Source organism: Sebastes umbrosus, chromosome 23, assembly GCF_015220745.1.
Source record: "Sebastes umbrosus isolate fSebUmb1 chromosome 23, fSebUmb1.pri, whole genome shotgun sequence".
In the NCBI taxonomy this organism is placed as follows: Eukaryota; Metazoa; Chordata; class Actinopteri; order Perciformes; family Sebastidae; genus Sebastes; species Sebastes umbrosus.
The window spans coordinates 14,129,324-14,149,564 of record NC_051291.1 but is presented as its reverse complement, the minus strand read 5'-3'; the positions used below and the strand labels follow the sequence as shown (position 1 = coordinate 14,149,564).

Sequence of the window (20,241 nt, the reverse complement as noted above, 5' to 3'; positions counted from 1 at the left end):
GAAACAGCTTTTGAGATACAAAAGCATAAGCATATTGGTAACAACAGGTCACTTAAATCTAGGTAGGGCATTATTTATTATAGGCCTACTTACTGATCCAGTGGTGAAAAATAAGTACACTTACTTCAGTACTGTGGTACTTTTAGCCTTCTTATTAGAGTATTTCCAATTTATTTTATACTTCTACTCCATTTCTTTCAAAAGGCAAATATATTAGTTAAGTATAGCTGTAAATTAAATGTAGCGGAGGAATAAAAAAGTTAAAAAAAAGTTACATTTAAGATTTTATACAAACCATATGTAAAATGCATAGATATATTTAAAGTCCCATATTGTAAAAAAGTGAGATTTTCACATCTTTCACATAAATACTTTAAACTATCAAAACGCTCAATATATGGAGAAATACACACAGCCCCTTATTCAGAAATTGTGCGTTTAAAACAAGCCGTTAGGATTTTTGTCCATTTCTGATGTCACAAATTTACAATATATATTATATATATATATAGATCATCACACGATTTTAAACATAAACATTCTAAATGTGTCCCAGATTATTTCCTGTTGCAGTGTATATAAATAACATCAGCTGACAGGAAGTAAACATGGACCCAAACTGTTGCCTAGCAACACAATTCCGTTGAAATGCATTAAAACGGAGCGTTTCAGACAGAATGTAAATACGGGTATATTCAGGCAGACCGTATGAGGAAAATAAATTTTTTTTTTAACATTACAGCTTGTAAACATGTTCTAGTAGAAACACAAAATATAAGTATGAACCTGAAAATGAGCATGATATGGGTCCTTTAACTCCACTTTGACCAGCTACATCATTAAAGCACCGCTTACCAACATGTATAAATACATAAATAATGGTCCAATAATATAACTCTGCATAATGAGGGCTTTTACTTTTGATACTGTATTACATTTTGTTGATTAAACTTCTGTACTTTTACTGAGGTACAGTTTCTGAATGCAGGACTTTCACTTGAAATGGAGTATGTATTTTTATAGTGATTGTATTGCTACTCAAAGTAACTAATACGGTAAATCAGATAAATGTAGTGGATTAAAAAGTACACTATAGCCTTTTGAAATGAAGTGGAATATACAGTAATAAAATACTCAAGTAAGGTATGAGACAAACTTAAATGTAGGTTAAGTACTTGAGTAATTTACTTCCCACCACTGAGAAAAGCATCACTCTCTTTGATATGTGCTGAATCATGTGAGTTATGTTGTGTATATGACTTAATGTGTCAAATTCAAATAATAAAAGTGTGTAGGCCTACTGCCATTTCTCATACATTCGTTAAAGTAATACTGCTGTTAAATTCATATCAGCCAATCTGTTGCAGACTATAAGTACTAATTTGACTCCGAGTAGTTACTTCGGCTGCAGTCACAGTCATTTCTAATTCATGTCCCATAATTATAATGATGATTTAATTGCTCTCACATTGTTATTAACTGTATGTTCTGTGCCTTGATTATAATTCCTTAATCGTCTAACCGTATTAAAACACAATTTTATTTCTCGACCTTGTGTCATTTGCTCAACTAAAATAGTTTATACATCATTTGCTCTGCAGTAAGACGGAGTGACGTTATATATATCAGCACTGCAGTGTGACTGTGGCAAATGCAAGTCGGACAGAAGGGACCACAGTTTCTTAGTGCCCCAGGGAAGCTGTCACTGGCACCACATACACTCACCCTACATGTATGTTTGCATGTGCCTGACCACGTGACGAGTGAGATGGGAACTGAAGTGGTCGATAAAGCTGCGGCACCAGTTCATTTTAGCAATACTGAGGCATAAATCAATGGGAGCGCACAGAAAAAAAAACATATCGATCCAGGAGAGACATGTCGAGATGCAATTCTTATCGACAATCTACATCATGTTACATGAGGAAAGTGACCGAAATAGAAATTGCCTCATTTACTGCACAAACAGGATCACCCTCCAGGGGGTTGACTGTCACCAGTCGATCAATACCGTGCAAGGTGGAAATATGCAGATATTATGTGTGAATTAACAGAATTGAGCTCCAAAAATCTGTCTCCCAGAGAGTGATGGACACTATATACAGTATATATATCTAGTGATGTGTGGAGAACAGACAGGACTGTTATTGATTATACTGGGACATTAATTGTCACTGCTCAATAGCCATGTTCACAACAATGAGAGGCGCTTTGGAAGACGACACATATCAATATCTTTGTGTGTCGGAGTCGGTATAGAAGAGGGAAAATGAGACGGGCAGACGTAAAGGAGGCAGGATTGATTTTTCCTCTTCTCCATCTCACTCTGCTTCCTGCTCTTTATAAACTTGTCCCCTGTTGTCTCTTCCTAACACCTCATTCCTGCAGCAAATTGACGACGAAAAGGAACTATTTGTCCCAAAAAATACTGATGAATTGCTGTCCTTCTCTTCACTGAAGAAGAGGAGGAGGGGGGGGTCTGTGCTGAGAGAGACAGAGCACAGGGGTTGAGCAAAGAGTGCGACAGTGGCTAAAAATAAACCTGTGTGTAGGCTATGTGTGTGTGAGTCTAATCAGAGCCAATCTACACTCCTTCTCTTCTAACCACACACACACAAATCACATACACAAACCACAAATTTGAATACCCTTATTAAAATCCCCCCCCTGTCCCTGTGATCCCACGCCGACTTCCCTTTGGTTGCTGCCCGTGCGTCTCCTCCACGGGGCATCTCACAGCGCTCTCTGGAACCAGAAGAGACAAGCCCCCATGTTCTGACTGGGGGGGCCGAGGCTTCCAGCTCAGACAGAATTAACCAACTCTCGCTCTCGTTTCCACCCACGTCCACTTCCCTTCCATCGGTTTGGCTTAATGTAAATCACTCATCAGAGTTCAAAATTAGACAAATTCACACTCATATGCTCATATACACTGATTTTTATGTGTGTGCTGCTGAGTGCAAGTGCAGCCAAGCCAGGCCTTGGAGCACAACTGATAAAAACGTCCCCCCCTTCGAAGACTTCCAACACAGCAACATGGCATGGCAGATGGTGTGACATGCAGCCTCTGTCAACACAAGAGAGGAAACAGAGAAGCACAAGAGGACATGAGAGATATGTAGGTGAGAACAGGGGCAAGTGTCATTAAAAGGGAGATTTGACGTTGACTCAGAGCGCCACCATGTGGACCACTGCCTCCGGGCTTTGCAGGGAGAAACTGATTTTTCCACACAGTCAACAAAATGATTTTGCCATGCAGGGTAAATACACAGCCTCCCATAGTAATTTCTCCAAAAACACACACATAACATGCACAGTCACACACTCATAACCAAATCCCTACAGAGCTCTACCTGGCAACGGCGTACAAACAGGATTTTTTTTTTTCCAGCCTCTGTCTCACACAAAGCAACATGCATGCTTGATTCAAAAACCCTGAGTGGTGTTGTGTTGATTTATGCCTAAAAGATAAAAAAAAACAAATACCTAAAAACGGAATATGATATGAAAGCAGTGCGCACTGGGAGGGATGTGTTTATGAGCAGATTAATCAGCATAAATTAAGTCAGCCACCAACCCCAGCCATGTTGAACTACATTTTTTAGTGTCTCCACATCTAATTTTTTTTCCCCCAACATTAATCCGTGTGTGGGTGGCTGGGCTGGCTAAAGGCACCTATCATGTGGCTGTGACGTCCTCAGTCTGATTCCAGACTAGGACCTTTGTCACATGTGCCTTTTTCTCTCTGTCTCTAAGCCAGTGATTCTCAAAGTGGGGTCCGTGGCACTCTGTCAGGGCATCCACAAAATCATTTTCTATAAATTATAATATTGTACTGTATCATTAAAAAGTGTATTTATACAGATGGGGACCATTTGCACCAATAAAACAAGCATATTGTGTCCATTACTCCCACCCAGCTTTGAGCCAATAGTTAACTAGATATGATTTTGACACACAGTAATAAGTTCATTCTTTTTAATTTTAATAATACAAGGTATGAGAACCATCTGCCTCAGTTCATCCCATAATGCACTATAAATTAGAAATGCCACTATATTTCATTGGAATTATTTAATTTGACCCAAAGGAAATACTGTATATGTTTGCAGCTTTTCTCTTTGTTATAATAAAAAAAGACTTAAAGGTACAGTGTGTAGCCATTAGGGGAATCTATGAGCAGAAATATAATATTAATAAATATATTTTCTTTAGTGTATAATCACCTGAAAATAAGAATTGTTGTGTTTTTGTTCCCTTAGAATGAGCCGTTTATATCTACATACGGAGCCGGCCACCACGTTTCTACAGTAGCCCAGAACGGACAACCTTAACACTGGCTCTAGACAGGGCCATTCAAGTTTTCACATTTTTTATGTTGGCCACCGTAGCTCTCCTACACGCTTGGCATGCGAGAGAAGCTTCAGTTGGTTGCAATCTGCAACCTCACCTCTAGATGCCGCCAAATCCTACACACTGCACCTTTAAGAGTTGACAGCCGTGTTAGCTGCTCTCTGAGAGTTTGAGCTAAATGCTAACACCAGCATGCTAACATGATCGGTGTGGCAATGCTTAACATGCTGATGTTTATCTGGTATAATGTTTGTGTTCAACATCTTAGTTTAGCGTGCTAGCCTGCTAACATTTGCTAATTAGCACTATACGACACAAAGTACAGCTGAGGCTGATGAGAACGTTATTAGTTTTGCAGGTGATGAAAAGTTAAAGGTCCCATATTATGTTTATTTTCAGGTTCATACTTTGTATTTTGTGTTTCCACTAGAACATGTTTACATGCTTTAATGTTAAAAAAAAACTTTATTTTCCTCGTACTGTCGGCCTGAATATGCCTGTATTTACCCTCCGTCTTAAACGCTCCATTTTAGCGCATTTCGACGGAATTGAAACTTGCGTTGCTAGGCAACAGCTTGGGTCCATGTGTACTTCCTGTCAGTTGATGACATTCACATTCACTGCAACCAGTAATAAACTGGGACACATTTCGAATGTTTATGTTTAAAACTGTATAAAGGGTCTAAATATTGTATATTTGTGACATCACAAATGGAGAGAAATCCTGACAGCTTGTTTCAAATGCAGAGTTTCTGAATACGGGCTGTGTGTATTTCCCTGTGGATTGAACGTTTCGATACTTTCACAGTATTTACATAGGACTTAAGCCTGCTTTATAATAAAAAAAAACATGAAAATCTCACTTTTTTATAATATGTCCATTTTAAAAAGGGATCACAAAAGTTATTACAGTTTATCCTGAGGGGAACATGAATGTGTGTACGAAAATTTGTGCCAATCCACGATGTTGAGACATCTCAGTCTGGAACCAAAGTTGTGGGCCGACTAACATCGACAGCTAAACCAGACTTGCTTTCACGTCTCAGTCCTTTCCCCTCTTTCCCTCCATCTGGTTCCCTCGACCCTCATGAGCAGTCACACCAAATGCTCTTAATTAGATTGTAATTGGACTAATGTAATGTCTCATATTAATATAGCCCAAAGTGAAGTCTGTTCATCGATTCGAGTGTGGCGCAGCACGGGGGTTGTTATGCCCCCCATTGGGTGACACAGAGAGGTGTGTGTTTCTGCGGTTGTGTGTGTTTTGTAATTGCAGGGCACGGGCCTCATTAGCATTTTAGCAGCAAGCCTGGCGGGGAGGCAGACTCTAAGAAGATTGGCTAATGACAGAGATGAGATAATTTACAGAGAGGCCGAGGGTGAAGGCTTCTATCCTTCACAAACACAAACTTATGCAACGTCTGTGATCTCCATGTTACTAACCCCCTGGCCTCCAAACACATATACTGTACACTGAAATTTAATAGGGACATTGCAGGTAAATGCCAGCCCAAGGCAATTAGTACAAACAGTACAGATTGACTCTGACTGGAGCCACATCAGACCATATTACCCAGCCAATATTTTTTCATCACTTAGTATTAAAAAGTGTGAGAAATACTGTATTGCTTCCAGTGCAGTGGCTTGGCATTAAAACTTGGTGACAGACTGAATAAATGAAGAAACATTAAAAAAAAAAAAGAACAGAAATAAACAGAAAAGCCAGTGAAAATGTTGTAAGCACGATGAAGTTTTGGTGGAAATGTGCGAACACCCTGATAATTAGCCAAGAATTTCAGCATTTTGTGGTACACTTAAAGGCATTTGCATGTTTTCAAACATTCCCATATACCTCGGTTCTTTAGCAACTTGGCACTTATACAATGCAGATTAAGCCATATATTAAAGTCATAATATTAACAATAACAAACACAAAAAATATTTTTGCCAGTTATTGAATTTTTTTAATAATTTATAGATATTTTTCAAAATTCATTGATATTTGTCATTGTAGCCTGTTATATCTCATGCTATACTGATGGTATAAACATAGTAGGCGGATTTCTAAACCTTTGGACAGAGCCAGGCTAACTGTTTCCTACTATTTACAGTCTTTATGCTAAGCTACGCTAACTGTACCCCAGCTGTAGCTCCATGTTTAAAGAGGACCTAGAACATGTTTACATGCTTTAATGTTAAAAAAAATGCTTTATGCCAAACTATTATAGTAGTATTATGCAAATGTCTTACTTGGTGACATCACCACGTTACGGAAGAAAAGGCGGGACTTCAATCAAGGCATTTCAGGCAGTTCAGGAGCAGTGTTTCTGTCGGGGAGAGAAACTCTTTTTGGCATGGACTTTGGGCTTTGTAACTTGACAGACCTTTTTCATGCACAAAAAACTATATAACACACTAAAGGAAAGGGAAAAAAGCATAACACGTCCTCTTTAACAAAAATATGACAGTGGTATTGTGGTAACTCTTTGCAGGACAGAGAATACGCATATTCCCAAAGTCCCTTTTACTTATCCAGATATTAAATGAGCAAGTAAAACTCTTTGCCAAGACTCTTCTTTCTCACCATCTTTTGAAAAGCACAGGGAGGGGAGGGACGACATGACATACAACAGTGAAAAAAAACGAAGGAAACTGAACAAGAGGGTACAGGCGATGAACGAGGACAAAGCCGACAGAGAGACTGAAAACACTTTCAAGGCTGTTTCTACTGGCGAGTGAGGTGTCCTTGCTGCAGCTTTAAGAATGCTTTTAGATGATAAATTAAAGCGACTGGATTTCAGAACTAAAGCTGGGAGAGATGAAAGAAGCAACTGCTGGACGTAATAAGAGTGAGTCACAGCTGTGTGCACGGCAGAGAGGGCGAAACAACCATTTATGCTCCCACCTTTACAGTAATACATACCACACAGGGGCTGAGCTATATTTGTACAGTACATGCTTGTACTGCCAGATAGGAGGGACAGGAACACATATGAGTGCTACAGGCTATTTATTGTGTGTTTGGATCACCCATTCCAAGCTAGACACCCACTAAGGACAAACTTCTTCAACTCACTGTTTTACAATAAAATTTGACCATCTACATAAAAACAATAAGCTTTAGCTTTTGAATGAAATTTTTTTTAAAAGGTACACCAATAATTTGATTGTTTGCTCTGCAAGCATGTGGACTCACAAGTAGAGCTGCAGCGATTAATCGATTAGTTGTCAACTATTAAATTAATCGCCAATTATTTTGATAATTGATTAATCGGTTTGAGTCATTTTGTAAGAAAAAAAAGTCAAAATGCTCTAATTTCAGCTTCCTAAATGTGAATATTTTCTGGTTTCTTTACTCCTCTATATATATATGACAGTAAACTGAATATCTTTGAGTTGTGGACAAAACAAAACATTTGAGGACGTCATCTTGGGCTTTGGGAAACAACTTATCGATTAATCGAGAAAATAATCATTAGTTGTAGCTCTACTCCCAAGTCAGTTTAAAGAACATATTTGTGTTATTTTTTCAAGCAGAGCCAACAAATCCCATAATCACATCTTATTACCTCTCATATCTTACTAATTCAAAACATATCTCAAAACAGGTACTTACAATTGATAATATTAAAATTCAACATAAGCTGAAAGCAGACAATTCTAAATCACTGATGTTTAATATCAACAGTAAAATGATTCTGTTGTATTAACTGTGCATTGTATTAATGCACCCGATTCGACTGTTATCAGGCCATTAAATAGGTGTTATCAGTCGCTATACGCATCATAGATGTGGGTCATTAGAGGCTTACTCCGTTGTAAAAGTGAAAGTGAAACTTAAAAGCGACACGTTCACACACCTAAAACTGAATGAAACGTTACGTTTTGAACACAGACAAAAAGGCTTCTTTAGGTTTACGCGACAAAATTACAACTTCTCGAGGTTTAGGGAACAAAAACACTAGTTAAGTTTAGGGAAAACATCATGTTTTTGCTTAAAATAAACTACGTTATGGACTTTCATGCCGTCTATACTACATCGCCTGACTTCCACTTCTGCTTCTCTCATAAGTACTACGGTCACTGTCGTCTTCTTTTATACCTTCTTTTGGTGATCGACTATGTGAATAGATGATAAAACCTACTATTGGGTATGGTAGGCCCCTATTGACCAACATCTATGGGTCTTATAGCGACTGATAACGTCTATTTAATAGCCTGACAACAGTCTAATCAGCTGGAAAAACCACTGATATAATGTGTTATTTTATATAGCTTTTATAACTATAAAAACAATCCCTATAAACCAAAATAACTGTCATGGAAAAATCATCATGCAGGAAAAATATGCTGTGTACTTTGACATGAATGATTCAGCTGCTGATTCAGAAAACCAAAAACAGCTACTCGGTGGCGAGCTCAAGTCTAGAAAAAGAAACTGAGGTGACACAACCGAGGTGTGAGCAACTCCGCAAACTGTTCAGAAACAAACCGAAGCTCTGGAGTGTTTGAATGGCCTCCTGAAGGACGCTTTAACCACCGGGCTCCTTGACAGGACTGTGGCAGCTCCTTTTCTATTCCTGGAAAGAGTGCAATTACACTGATGGACGAATGAGGGAAAAAATGGAAGGAAAGAAAAGACTGTTTGTTCTGCCTGGAAATGGAAGCGGGAGTGGAAAAAGAAACGGTTTGGGTGGTTGGTTGATATAAAGTATTAGCACTGACGGACCAGAAATAGACCCTTCCAAAGTGTGGGAAGCAAAAGTACAAAAATGTCAATCTCTTGTCCGTTTCTTGACGAGTAGGAGGCTTAAATTTGAAATCGAAATTACACGCCCACGTGTCCCTGCATACAGTTGTGCTCATTTAAAAACTGACCTTTTGCAAATATGGAAAAAGAAATGAGTTGTGACATTCAATTAAACTCACGCCTCCACCTCCAACGGTAATCACAGCCACTTTAGATAGATAAACACAGGGATGGTCGAAGGGGTTGCTTGTTTACGGGCATCTATTTGGCCCAGAGATCCATATCGTTTGCATAATTATGAACAGTAGATATGGTTGTCAAGGGAAACAGACTGGTGGGATGTGAGAGAGAGACGAGAGAGAGCTGCAAGGCTGAGCAATATCAGCAATGTAGTCTAGCAGAGGTGGGGAATCTCTTTAATCTAGTCTAAATTATCCAAATAAACTGGAAATTAAACCCAAACATCGAGGTGTGAATCTCTTAACTATCATCACATTTCTTAATATGTTTAGAGTTCAATAAACATCAGACGTGTATAGTGATTAAAGCTGCATGATGTTGAACGTGAGGGGTTTGTAAGTCGAGTGAATCAGCAATCCTTCACTTGACATGACATTCCAGTCACAATGTGGCCAAAACAATGAACAATATAAACTGTCCGAACCTAATTTGACCAAATGGCAGCGGAAACACAAAATGTAAACAGCTGAAATCCACTCAACATAACTCAACCTGCCCTCAAGCCAGAAAACCTGCTCCCGATTACAACGGGGCAGCACGCCAAGTCATAAAGTGCTAAAATGAGTACAGAAGCCTGCCACAAAAACTTCATGACTTTATTGCACAAGCTGTGAATTTTCATCGTTTAATGTGCCAGAGCGCCGCAAATTACACGACACGCTGAAAAACCCTAACACCTGCTTTTATACGTCCATCTAATGGAGAGGATAGTGAATCATGATTTTAAACTAATTAAAATGTTTCCAGGGTATCCTCTGGTGACTCTACTTCAACAACCAGCTGGCTCTAAAGTAATTACTGGCCAAATCAAAGCAATCACACATGCGAACAAGAGGGCAGCAGCGCGGCCAACGAGACATGAAAAAGCTTTAAAACCCAGTTGTTGTGTCATTAATTGGGGGCAAGTTTAGTCTGACGGCCTGCGCGGATAATGTGGCTCACGGGTCTCCTTACACGACATCAGCTAAAAGTGTGTTTGCTGATGTTAAAGGCACAACACAGAGTGTATTAAATCATGAACAATTAGCATTAAGCATAAAAATAACCTGGTCTCAGCTTCCTCTTCCCTCTCCAACAACTCATACTCCCCTTTAACTAACCTTCTACCCATCTTTCCTTTCACTCACCTCCATTGTTCCTCCTTCATTCACTTCAAAAAAGATTTCCAGCCCCTTTTATCTGGAACAATGTAAAAAAAAGACCCTAAATTAGTTAAAATGATTAGTGTTATCAACTATATTGTGTTCTGTGTACCCGCCTTCTTTGTTTCAGGAAGCTCCTAATCAACCAGCTCCTCCTATCCAATCAGTGGCATCTGATCTACTTCCTCCACCAATCCTCCTTCAAAATACCTGTATGCTTTTACTGGATGATGTCTTCGCTCTTTCATGCATTGTGTCACAGTTTTCTTCGTCTGTTTGTATGCTGTCTGTATTCCATATACATGGCTGAATTACTGAATGGGCCTATCTGGCACAGGCCCAGGGGCCCAAAGTGCCACGGACCCTCTGGCCCCCCTTCACCTACAAAATGTCACTCAAAGAGACTCAAAATGACCACAAAGAAACATAAAATGACTACAAAGAGATACAAAAAGACTACAAAGAGACCAAAACAACTGCAAAAAGATGCAAAACAGCTGCAAAGAGGCACAAACAGACCATTCACGACTATGAGAAGAGGCAAAACAATCACAAAGAGACACAAAATTACTACAAAGAGACACAAAATGCGCACAAAGACACTCAAAACGATTATGAAAAGAGGAAAAACAACCACAAGGACACACAAAGCAAGTACAAAGTGACTCAATATGACTACAAAGACACACAAAATGACTATAAAGAAAAAAAAATGACCACAGAGAGACTCATGACTATGAAAAAGGGCAAAACATCCACATAGAGACACAAACTGACTATAAAGAGACACAAAACGTCCACAAAGAGACACAAAGTGACTATAAAGAGACACGAAGCAACTACAAAGAGACACAAAATAACCACAGAGAGATGTATAATGACTACAGAGAGACACAAAACAACTACAAAAAGAGGCTAAACAACTATAAGTCTGTGTGTCTTGCATCTATATAGGAGAGGTGGTGGGGTCTTTTGCATGTCTGTACCCAGGGGCCTATTGTCTCATAATCCGCCCATGTCCATATATTGTTGTAATGATCTTTTCATGCTGCCTTCTTTGCCCCATTTTTCAATAAAAACATATTTTAATCTCAATAACTTTTACCTCCAGTCTAAATGTGAGTAACTGAGTGAAAGAGTCATGAATACTCCGAGAATCATCCCTGGATAAATAAAAGTTATTGCCTTTTCGTACATCCAGTTAGACACCGACATGTTGCCCGAAGACATAGTATGTACAGTATAATGTGTATTTTGTGTACTGTCTTGTACTGTTGTCCCTGAGCCGTCTCTGGTGCTGTTTCTCTCACAGACAATTTCTTCAATATTATCTTCCTGCCCGAGCACACTGACAATTTAGATACAATACTGTAACATTGCATTGGTGGTGACAGATTACCCGGGCTGCGGAGGCATTTATGACTGACTTTGACGCAGATCCACAACGACAAGTTGACACATTTCTTCTGGGAGAGCTCACAGAACCATAAAAGTCTCAGGATAGAACAGAACAAATTTAGATGCAGCCGTCGAGAGGGGAGTGTGGACAGTTTCTGACAGGAGCGGCACCGAGGGCGAAAGTACTACTGAGGGGCTAAGATGTCTCATAAACAGCTGCTAGGCCTGCTGACACGCACCGCACGAATAAATGAACCCTTTTCGCACTTATCGGCGTCAAATCTACAGGTGATGATGGTCTGTCTTCATCCGTGAGGTGCGGGAGGATTGTTTGTGTGCTGCTGTTCTTGCCACTTTTCCATTTTTTTCTTCTTAAGGCGGCGAGACGGTGTGAGTCATCCTTCACCGCAGAGAATTTAGCAAAAATCAATTTTCTTCTTTTATTCCTGGCACTGGCGAGGAAGAGTAAGCGTGATCGATTCCACAGCTCGTCTTCTTCCATACGTGTGTGTGCTTTGTTTTTTCTATCTGTTTGCACAATTGTATTGGTGCACTTCTTATAAGTGGCCTTTACTGTCCACACAGAGAGCATAATTTGATGTTTATGCAGGGACATTTCCATGCACCGTATTCATGTGCACACCCCTACGCTGCTTTGAAACAAAAGTAAGCAGTGCAGACTGATGTCTCTGAGTGACACCGCGTCTCTATGATTGCACCTCTCTGCATGTCAGCGTTGGGTGACAAATAGCTGACAGGCAGCGTGTCCAGCAGCAGGCGATGGGGGTGCAACGGGGTGGAGCAGGCTCGCGTCGTCCTCGACTCCCTCATCACATCGATCCCTCTCCGTCTTATTTAGCTCCTGCCAAAACTCACAGCTCTATATTAACTCAAGCTTATTACACCTCATTTTTAACCCAGCCACACAACAAAGTCAGAGCAAAAGCGGCCGCCGGCTGGCAGGCAGGCAGGCGAGGGGGGAATCTGCTCGAATGCATCCCAAACAAGTGTTTTCATCAGAAGTTACTCAGTGATCTCTGGAGAATACTGATCTGTTTTTCTTTGAGGTGGCTGTGAGCTTTTAGGCCAAAGCCCCGAGATAATTCATTCACTGGGAAAAAACACATTTATTTTAATGAAGGCTACTGAGGCTTTAGTTAAATTAAAGGATTAAATACTTATAAAATGCTATCTCAACAAAGAATCTTTTACTATTTTTTGAATATATAGGCATAAATCCCATAACTAATTGCTCATTTGAGATTTTGCAGTTGCCCATCAAGTCAAATTTTGAACACTGTACTTTAAGAGCCTATAGTGGAGAGTTAATTTTAACTGTATTAAAGGTCCCATATTATAAAAAAGTGAGATTCTCATGTTTTTTTATAATAAAGCAGGCTTAAGTCCTATATAAATACTGTGAAAGTATCGAAAAACTCAATCCACTGGGAAACACACACAGCCCGTATTCAGAAACTCTGCATTTGAAACAAGCTGTCAGGATTTCTGCCCATTTGTGATGTCACAAATATACAATATTTAGACCCTTGACACAATTTTAAACGTTAACATTCTAAATGTGTCCCAGTTTATTTCCTGGTTGCAGTGTATGTGAATGACATCAGCTGACAGGAAGTATAAATGGACCCAAGCTGTTGCCTAGTAACGCAATTCTGTTGCAATTCCGTCAAAATGCACTAAAACGGAGCGTTTCAGAACAGAGGGTAAATACAGGCATATTCAGGCTAACAGTATGAGGAAAATAAAGGTTTTTTTTTAACATTACAGCATGTAAACATGTTCTAGCTACTTACTTCAGAAATCAATAATTTGACATAAAAAAAACAGTCCGCCAGAGTCCGACATCAGATCTGCGCCCATAGCAACGGTCTGTTATACATAGCAACGGTCTGTTACGGTACCTTACAGCAACATGAGTGTCATTTTTTTTGCACCCATCTGTAACTACTGAGCTCCATAGATGTGTAATTTGAAGCAGACTGGGAAGTCAGTATGGTTCTATTAAAGGAGGATATTAGTGCCATAAAGGCATAGAGGTTTTCTTCATTCAAGAGAGGGTATTTCTGCCTTATTGGATTATAGGAGCTCAGAGGTCAAACACAACCCATAATCCATACACCAACCCATAAAATCACGAGCCCACCCGAGCCCACCGAGAAGCAGAGGTTATTTCACGCACAGCTTCTCAGACAGACAGCGACTGTATCTACAGGCTGAGCTGAACGCTGAATGGTTGGACTTGACATGCCGTTCAGGTACAAACGCAACCATCTGTTGTTTACACTCTGCTGCCCTCGACAATATCTGACAATGACACAGTTGTCCCTGCCTCTGCAGTGACAGGGACACCGGGACTCACCGAATACTGCCACTGATCTCCTCGACACTTTTTCCTCTCAGCAGGTCAGACGGGACATGACTGTCCCAATGCACAGAATGAGGAGGATTGAATTCTTCTCACGAACAAATGAGCACAGCTGCAAGACAAAACAACAATTTACATATAATTATCATTAAACACGCATTTTGCATTATAATATTACCTATTTATATTTGATGCCTCTGCAGTGTTTGACTACTTGCCCATGTCGTGAACACATGACTTTGTTTCAGTTCCCAAAGCACGTAGGTCGAGCCAGACACCTGTTGTGGTTGTTAGATTTTATCGTGTGCTGACAAAGGTTAATGAAAGTCATAGTTAACCCATGCTACATGCATTTCTATGTCAGAAATGGCAAGCCAAAAGAAATGAAGACCTAAAACAGACCTAAAACTTTCAATGTACAGGCTTTTTATTTAATCTTTATGAGACAGTGTTTTAAAACGCTGTGATTTGACAACAAGTCACACTGAAAATCAAACTTAAATTTGCTTTAAAAGCACAAAAGCAACAACTGTTCATTGTTGACTTTGTGTGGGAAGCCATAGTTATATGACACTGTGTCGGTAAATTAGTTTTCAAGGTTCAAGGTTCTTTATTTGTCAATTCCAGCAAAGCAGTCATTTGCAATGAAAATCTTTGGTCTCAGGTTCTTTCAACAATGCTCATAAAATATGTATATATAAAAGGGGAAATCACACAAGTCAAAGTAAAAGCAAAATGATAATCTAAGGCATAAAATAGTGCAGATTTTTACACTGCTTTGTTGAATACTCAATTCTGATTGGTCAATCCCGGTGTTCTATGGTCTGTAATTTCTTTATAGACAGACAAGACCGTTGCTATGTATAACAGACCGTTGCAATGGGCGCAGTTCTGATGTCGGCAGACGTCCACGGCGCCATCTTGTGCTCTTTTTCAGAAAACATGCTTGTTTTTTCTGAGAGGGAAATCCCACTTAAAGGCGCCGTGTGTAGGATTTGGCCGCATTTAGCGTCAAGGTTGCAGATTGTGTGCCAAGCATGTAGGAGGACTACGAAACATGAAAACGAGAATGGCCTCATCTAGAGCCAGTGTTTGGTTTGTCCTTTCTGGGCTACTGTAGAAACATGGCGTCCGGCTCCGTGAAGAGGACCTGCTTTCAGGTGATTACACGCTAAAGAAAACATACTTAATAATATTCCATTTCTGCCAATAGATCCCCTTAAATGTTACACACTGTTCCTTTAAAGTTTCTTTTTAAATGTATTTCTCCCTGCTCAGATCAGATGTAGACATGTGTTGCCAGGAAATGACAGACTAACGTGAACAACAGCATGCCTGAACTCTGAAGTTATGTGGCCACTCCTCCTCACCTTCGACCACCAATCAGCAGCCACTACCGGCAGTCTGCGCCTCTGCTCTGACCTCCTCAACCTGTTATGAAACGAGGTCTGACACGAGAATCCGGCACATCGTCGTAAAAGTATAGAGCGAGATTGACAGCCCAGTGTGTGTGTGTGTGTGTGTGGGTGTGAGAATGGATGAGTCACACTTGCCATTTGCGCTGTGCTCACAAATTAACACGGGATTGATTGAATCGAGGGAAGATGCTGTGTGTATTTGTGTCGTGCAGTAGTTAAAAATACACCGTTTAAATGGCAACGTGAGAGCAGAGAAATTGTGTGAATCCTTGTTGTAGTGTACACCAACTCTCTTGCTTGATATTTACTAAAACGCCCGTGAAGAAGCACTGAAAGGAGGGCAAATTAAAAGAGGTCAGACGTCTGCTTGTGGCTCAGTGGAACAGCAGAAAGATTATTTACTTTTTGAGAGCAGTGTTTGCACTCTGGAGTGTGTGTGTATGACTGAATCAGGTCTTCTAGGTTTGTCTGTTCACGTCCTTGACACAATTAGAGGACTGTCACCGCACGCTGCAAATTCCTCCCCTGGACACAACATCACACACACACACATCTCTACCTACCTATTTCCCTGAAACTACTGGGTCAACGGCCATTAACGTCCCCTGCTCAGTCTCTGCAGAGGAGCAAAGCGGAACGGGGAAATGAGGACGGAAATAGATGTGGCACAAACATCCCTCAGTTGCTCGCCTCGGACCGTTTGGACTAATGAGCCGGTACAGCGGAGGGGTTAACTCCCAAAGGGTGCACACGGGGTAATGTCTATGCCCCCTTCTTCTTGCCCTATTTTTCTTTTTTGTGCGAGTGTGTGCTTGTCTGTTTTAATGTGTGTGGTTGAAATGAAACGCTCACCCTGCCTGAGCTGGGCACGGCTAGTTTTTTTTGTATTTGGGTCACAATACAAGTCTCTAAAGGAAAGGCTAAAGTGGGTCTAGGACCAGTACGCTGTCTCGTATTAATAACCTTCACAATCACAGGGAGATGGAGATCGCTAACTGGAAACAGCAGCACAACAAAATGGTGACCAATTTAATCGAGAAACAAGCTTGTGAGCACAGGGGTTTTGATCCCCAGACAGACAGGATAAATCTGGAAAGGCAAATTACCAGCACCGAGGTGCCTCTGAGCACGACCTTTAACCCCCCCAACTGCTCCACTAGAGCTGCTCAGCGGCTAACTAACTGACCACATTGTGGTTGTACTATGGGTATAGGTGTGAATGTGTGAGTGTGCCGCCGGGTGCATTAGTGACGAGCGAACACCTACCCTTCACAAATAAAAGTACAAAAAAAACTCCTGTTAGAAAAGACAATGATGCGCAGTATCTTAGGGCTTTTAAACAGGAAGCACAACTAGAATACCGACACACTGCGTCCTTCAATCAAGATCAAAAACTAGTGATGTGGTTATGTACATGCACAAAAAAAATGTTATGTGTGTGTACATGTGTCAGTAGTATTGGATATGAGTATCAGCAGGTGACACCTTTACAGTTCCTGGTTAGTTCCCGGCATTTTCCTACAAATATCCAGCAACACGTGTCAATTTCCACTCGTTACATGCATACAGTCTTTTCAAAATAAACTTTGTCTTCACCGGAAACAACTTGGTTAGGTTTAGACAAAAAAAAGAAACTACTTGGTTAGGTTTAGGAAAAGATTGTGGTTTGGGTTAAAATAACTACGGAAGTGGCGTAACTTAAGTACGGAAGTTACATAACAAATAAACGTTGACTTCTGGTTTCACACGGGGTACGAACAGCTGTCTCAAGGGCGAAAATCCACTGTTTTTTTAAGCCTGAAAATATTTTCTACAGTCCAATTAAAAAATGACAACAAAATCGTAACGTTTTGTGTTAAAATACGTCCAAATGCACTTTTATTTCCTGTCTAAAAATGGCATTTTTTTTTTGTTTATACCTTATAAAGGGACACCTAGAAATTCAAAATCTATGTTGTAATTGTTTTGAGCACTTCTTGCTTGATCCCCTGTGCGTTTCCAACCAGAATCAGGCCAAATTTACAAAATCAATAACTATCGTGCTGTTTTCTTGCGACAATAAGGTCTCACCTTTTGTCAACTATAGTATAGAGACAAAAAAACATGTCTTGTTTAGTGCACTTTAATGTAATTTATCAGACTAAACTGTGTTAAAATCCTGTGCCTGATGATGAGAACTCAACCAGAGAGATTCAGACACTCATCATCCAGATCCTGCCTGCTTGTTTAAACCACAAGATGGCTGCGATGACAATCTTTCTGCTGCCACCTACTGTACAGGAAAATGTCAAACACTCAATTTTATGTTCCACCTGAGGGATTAAAATGGTTCCACAACAAATAAATCTATAGATTTAGAAAGTAAATAGCCCTAGTAGTAATAAGTCATCACATTTAATTTGCATCACAGTCCCAGGACACTGTGGATGGTATTTAAATCAGGGTGCTTTAAGCCATGGGTGTTAAGCCTATTGACGTCCATTTTCACCACGGCGTTTACATGACAAGGATATGCTCTTCATGCTAATCGTTCAGCATACTGATTACTCACCTACATCCCACCCACACCACTCCCCGGTTTCCTGTTAGAAATCACTTTGAAGTTCCACCCCATGAGTGGAAAAATGCTGAAATATTTACACTTTTAAGTCACTTCTCTCAACAAAGGATCTCTGCCAGAATTTCCTACTCGTGGGAGCTTAAATTGCTGCTGCTTCCGCTGTTTTGATTCATGTGAAGAACTCGTCTAATCTGATTTCTCCGGGGTGCGTCCTGAAGTTCACACCGAAACACGCGTCAGCACAGGCAAGATAGTCATCGGCTCAGTATTTCTGCCTTCATGTGGGGTGCAGAGAAGGACTTGAGGGTGAAGATTACCCCTTAATTCCCTCCACACATACTGGAGCCTGACATTTATCCTTGATGTGTTTTCACACTCTAAGTAGGGCTCGAACTCACACCAACACAAACACATTCGCTCGCACACCAGATTCTTTTAACAGCTCCAATTAAAAGGAGGCTGTGTCCAAAAAGTCCCGTCAGAGCCAAATCCCAACTCTTGGCCGGTCGCCCTCTCTCTTCATGTGGAGCCAAGCTTCCTCCCACGGGTGAGTTTCTCTGCTGAAGGTGGGGACAGACTACTTACTGCTGAAAATGACTCTTTGTGGAAGGAAAAAATAATAAGCTTCCTTTCCACTCGTCCTCTTGAGAAGGAGGTCAGAGGTCAGCGTGTGCTGGAGCGGTTAGTTTCTTTTCCCAAACAAGAAATCTGTATTCATTTTTTGGGATATTCTGTTATCTATGATCAGAGAGGGGTACAGGATATGTAGATTGATTTTAATTTGCGTTTTATTATGACTGAATTGATCTTTTTTTTTTTTTTGAATACCTTATTTTTGCTTTATTTGACTGATGTGATCAAGGCGTGTATGACGAACACTGGAGTTAGAATATTCATGTTAAACATCAAGTTTATTGATACATTTGGCAATTTCTGCATGTTTTTAACTTAACCTATTTACAGATTTACACTGAACATTGTAATATTTTAAGTGGCCACTTAGGCCATGCACTGTATTAGAGTTTAAAAGTATTGGATTAATTTAAATTAAATTAAAGAGCAACCGATACAAAAATACTTTTTGTAATATGTGGGCACACTAATAAACTACTGTAATGTCAAACGATAAACTGTTAGGTAGTTATTATAGAAATGACATTTTCTATGGCACATGGGGTTTTCTGGTCTAGTAAGACTTTCTTGCAGTGTAACTGGTTGAAAACTACGCATTTACTATTGTTTGGCCCGTGAACTTTTTCTGTATATGGCCCACAATCAAAAAAGTCTGGCCACTCCTGCTCTAGGATATGCTAGATTAATTGTAAGTGTGCCAATTGAAAGTTTTTCTCAAATTCTCCTATACATATTAGTGTCTTTCCAGGAAGCTTTACATTCATTTAGATGCTGGTTCCTTACCTAGGAAATGATAAACTACCGAGACCTGTAAAATTCTGTGTTACCAAATAAAACATGACCAGATGGGACACAAAATGTGAGACAATGAAGGCTGGACACAATAATACTGCATCAGTCACGAGTGGATCGATGCTGTGGCAGCCCAGAGGAGCATCCATTAATCAGCCAGCAGCAGTCCTGTCCAAGTCTCTCTCCACACACACAAACACAAACACAAACAAACAAACACAGTGTACCTTCAGGTGTAATTGCTGACCATCACACTCGGCCTAAGGGACCACAGGGGGAGGCTTTTTTAGATTGACAGGCGCTGAATCCAGGCAGCACACAGTGGACCCGCTGGGGCCGGCAGCAATAACAGAGAAGAGGTGAAGTCAATGCGTCACTCCACACAGCAACAACTGTGGCCATTTCTCACAGCAGCTATCAGCCTCTGAATCAGACAGGCGCAGATAGAAAGAGATTCAAGATAACTGCACTGCAGCCTTTTTCTCCCTTAAATAGACATGGAACTTTTTAGTGTGCTGTTTGTTGTAAGATCTCCTCAGAGACTGTTTCTCCATAATAAAAAACCCTCA

The 20,241-nt window shown here is 40.3% G+C and overlaps 1 long non-coding RNA gene across 1 annotated transcript; it reads right to left on the bottom strand.

The window, feature by feature from the left end:
• Nucleotides 1-717: 717 nt before the first annotated feature.
• Nucleotides 718-20,092, bottom strand: LOC119482430. The gene is made up of 3 exons (XR_005205423.1): nt 19,900-20,092; nt 14,264-14,381; nt 718-3,067 (listed from the first exon to the last, which is right to left on the bottom strand). It is a non-coding gene; the product is annotated as an uncharacterized LOC119482430 (long non-coding RNA).
• Between the last annotated feature and the right edge of the window lie 149 nt (nt 20,093-20,241).